Raw genomic sequence first — 4456 nt, forward strand, 5'->3', positions numbered from 1 at the left:
CTCAGCGCTATTGACCTTTTGACAAGATCATTCTTTGTCAGGTTTGGGGAGAGGGGGCCCTCTGGTGCACTGAGCTATTTTACAACATCCATGGTTTCTACATAGGTGCTGATAGCACCCTCTCCCCTTGTTGTGACAACAAAACAATGTGTCCAGACATTCCCAAATATCTCAGTTGAAAATCAATGAAATAGATACTATTGTGGTCTGCCCCCAGAAAAACCTGAGGGTCAAGAAAAAATCACTTGCCTGCTCACTTCAGCAGGACATTTACTAAAATTGCAATGATACACAGGAAATTAGCATGGCCTCTGCTCAAAGATGACACGCAAATTTATAAAGTGTTCTATATTTTTTAAAAAGGGAAAAACTGGATTTAAAAGAAAAAAGGGAAAAGGACACTTTGTTAAATTTATTGCAGCAAGGGAGAATACCACTTTGATTATAGCATCTCAACAGGGAGAAGAAGTTAGGCAAATTTACTTTTAGAGTTTTAGGCTCAAAAAATTATGATGAGTTTCTTAGACTAGGGAAATAATTAGGAGTTGGTAGAGGCCACATAAAATAGTTTGAGATAGGAAGACACACAAAGAAAAGTTCTTGAGGTTAATCTTAATGAGGAAATTGTTTTATTAAAAAAGAGCATTTCCTGAAATGAGCAAACTGTTTGCCTAGTTGTATTCATTTTCAACAATTTCCTAATGTAAAAAGTAAATCTGTAGCATTCAGCCATGTTTGCTTTTCATAGGTTGGCTTATTACTTAACCCTGAATCCCAGAAGATGAGCATGTTTTTATTAAAGTCAATGGAATTTATGTCATGAAAGTTAGAGTATCTATGAAATTTGTATAGGTCTCTTCTAACATCTAGGACTTTTCCAACCCTCTCTGCTTTCCTTTACTATTTAAGAGTCTTCCTGTCTATATCAGTATCTATATCTATATTCCATATGTCTATATCTATATTTAATTCCATATTCATATCTTTATCTAATCTATTGTCATCTATCTCTATCCATATCCATATTTAGATCTATCTATAGCTAATCTATATCATCTATATCTACAGCTATATCTAAAATAACCTGTTATGTCTAAATCTCTTTTTCACTATCAAAAGTTTTCTATTTTGAATAATAAAATACATGTTCATTTTCTCTAATTTTCATTTAAACAATCCCCAACCTTATATCTGATTCTCTTTATCTTTGTCAGCCCAACTCAAGTAGGATATTTGTAGGACACTTGTGGAAATCCATAAGGCAGTGTCCTTGATCACCTGGCTGGATATTTTTGGGATGTCCCTTATGCCATTTATGTAGGCTATCTCATTGTAATTGGGTTTTGGTTGCTGTTGGGTCCATATTTGGTAGGTTCTCCCCTCCAGCTGGCTGACTGAGAGTCACACCTCCTAGCATGTCTTGTGTGCTGTTGCACAGGTGTTGCTAGAACAAAGCAAACCAACCAGGGAAACAAACCCCACACACATAACTCCACTATCAACAACAAATGAGTAACTGTTAATAAAGGTGTAAAGAGATTAAGACTATTATAAGAAAGGAAAAATGAAAATGAGATAAGTAACTAAAAGGAAACTAATTTTGAGAAGGTAGCAGGGGACAAAATAAGAATATAGAGAATAGAAACATGGTGGAAGAAGAAAAATGATATTTACATCATAAATAAAAATGGGAGGGAAGAAGGCAACATGGAGGGAGAAAAGGGAAAAAGTACAGTGTGAGGTTTAAAAAAATTGAAAGTATGTTGAAAAAAATCAGAACCAAATTGAAGAAAACCATCCACCACCATAGTACCAATGACAAATGAGCAAAGATTAATATAGGTGGAAAGGGAATAAGCAGGACAAAAGAAAGAAAAAAAGCTTATGAGATGTCTAAAGAAAAGAAAAGTGATTTTAAGAGGATAAATGGAGAAGAAATAATAAGACCGAGGAATGAAAACTAGGTTATAAGAGGGAAAAAGTGAAATTTAAAATGAACAAAAAAGTGAAGGAGGAAATTAAAATGGTATAGGAGACAAGGATAGTAAAATTTGATATTTGAAATACAAAAATATTGAAGATCTAGAAATAAAATAGAAGAAATGCAAAAACAGCCACCATATCAACAACCAACAAGCAAAGGTTAATAAAGATGGAGAGAAAATAAAAGTATTTTAGAATGGGAAAAATAATGTGAGATGACTAATGACAAGAAAAATGGTTTTGAGAGGCTGGGATGGGTGAATAGTAAGTGTGTAAAATAGAAACAAGTTGTAGCAAGTGAAAAAAATTTAAAATAAAAATATTTGGAAGGAGGAAGGCAAAATGGAGTATGAGAAGGGAGTAGTAAACTACAAGTTTTGCAATAAACTAAAGAAATTACTGAAATAATGGGAACAAACTTGAAGAAACACAAATGAATGTCAAAAAGCTATGCAGATGATGAGATCCCATTTGTTTATTCTTTCCTTTATGTCACTTGCTTTAGGGGACATATCAGTAAAAATGTTGCTGCATGAAATATCAGATTTTCCTGCCTATGTTCTCCTCTAGGACTTAATGGTGTCACGTCTTATATTTAAGTCTTTTATCGACCTTGAATTTATTTTGGTGTATGGTGTAAGTTGGTGCTCCAGTTTCATTTTTTTGAATGTAGCTGTCTAGTTCTCCCAACACCATTTGTTGAAGATGCTGTCTTAGCTCCATTTTATGTTGTTGCCCACTTTGTTGAATATTAATTGACCATAGAGACTTGGGTTTATTTCTGGGCTCTCTGTTCTGTTGCACTGGTTTATGTGTCTGTTTTTATGCCAGTATCAGGCTGTTTTGATTACAGCGGCCTTGTAATACAGTTTGGTATCAAGTATTGTGATCCCTCCTACTTTGCTCTTCTTTCTCAAAATTGCAGCAGCTACAATTTATAATAGCCAAGTGCTGGAAGCAACCTAGGTACCCATCAGTAAATGAATGGGTCAAAAAACTATGGTACATTTACACAATGGAATTCTATGCAGCAGAAAGAAAGAAGGAGCTCCTACCCTTTGCAACAGCGTGGACTGAACTGGAAAGCATTATGCTAATCAAAATTAGCCAGCTGGTGAAAGACAAATACCACACGATCTCACCTTTAACAGGAACCTAAATAACAAAACAATCAAACAAGCAAAATATAACCAAAGACACTGAAGTAGAGAACAGGCTGACAGTGACCAGAGGAGAGAGAGGAGGGAATTTCAGGGGAAAAGGGGAAGGGTTTGCAGGAACAAATATAAAAGACAGGTGGAAAAAAACTAGGGGGGTAAAAATGGGAGGGGGGAGGGCTGGGTGGATGGGCTGGAATGGGTATACAAGACAGAAAACTGTACTTGAACAATTTAAAAATTTTTAAAAGCTATGCAGATGAAAAAACAACACAAATAATGAAGAACACCACAGTGGAATTCGTCTCAGCAGAGTCTAGCATTTGGCACTGTATTTTCTTTCTGGATCTGCTCTGGTAACATCAGATGGTGTCCTAGACTAGCCTCAAACTGCCTGTTCAAGACTACCTGTGGTCCACAGTTTGTGGCTATTTTCTTCAGGTTTGACTGGTCCCCACTGCACTCCCTGTCAACTTTCCATCAGCACACAGTAGAGGAGTGGTTCATCTAATGACCCCAGAGTACGGCCGGTACCACTTCCACCTCCAGTGCAAAGGGGTTCCCCTTTCTCCACATCCTTACCAGCACTTGTTTGTTGAATTATTGATGATAGCCATTCTGACAATCATGAGATGAAATCTCGTTGTGGTTTTAATTTGCATTTCTCTGAGGATAAGTGATGTTGAGCATCTTTTCATATTGGCCATCTGTATGTCCTCTTTGGAGAAGTGTCTATTCAGATATTTAGCCCATTTTTTAATTGGGTTGTTTGCTTTTTGGTGTTGAGTTTTGCACATTCTATATAAGTTTGGGATATTAACCCCTTATCAGATGCATCAGTGAATATGTCCTCCCATTCTGTGGGTTGTCTTTTTATTTTGTTGATGTTTTCCTTTGCTGTGCAATAATAAAGATTTCTAACTTATGACTTACTGTGGTTCTCTGCATGCCCACTGCAGACATAGCTCCTTCCTTTCTACCTTAGCACATGTTAATTCTTTCCTCTACCTGGAATGCCTATTTTCTCCTGGTTCATGCCAATTCATTTTTCAGGACTTAGCATGAACATTATGTTCTCCAGGAAATCTTGCCAGTCCTCAGTGGAACAGGGGTCTTCAGTCTGTGTCCTTCACAAGGTTCCTCCCACCACAGAACTCACACCTGGCTCTGGACCAATGAATAACTTACTAGTTCTAAAGAAATATGTTTAAATTACCCATGAAAACTTCATGCAACATCAAAATCAATTATCATACCAGACTATTTTTCCTGCTGAGAAATTTTGTAATACAGAAACAGGAACTTATTTTAATAAA

At 36.3% G+C, this 4456-nt stretch overlaps 1 non-coding gene across 1 annotated transcript; it reads left to right on the forward strand.

Moving 5' to 3' along the window:
- Window positions 1–251: 251 nt before the first annotated feature.
- LOC119046210 (U6 spliceosomal RNA) lies at window positions 252–356 on the forward strand. The gene has a single exon (XR_005081934.1). It is a non-coding gene; the product is annotated as a U6 spliceosomal RNA (small nuclear RNA).
- Window positions 357–4456: the final 4100 nt, after the last annotated feature.

The sequence above is a fragment of the Artibeus jamaicensis genome, unplaced genomic scaffold (assembly GCF_021234435.1).
Source record: "Artibeus jamaicensis isolate MK-2021 breed Jamaican fruit bat unplaced genomic scaffold, CSHL_Jam_final scaffold_286, whole genome shotgun sequence".
NCBI classification, from domain to species: Eukaryota; Metazoa; Chordata; class Mammalia; order Chiroptera; family Phyllostomidae; genus Artibeus; species Artibeus jamaicensis.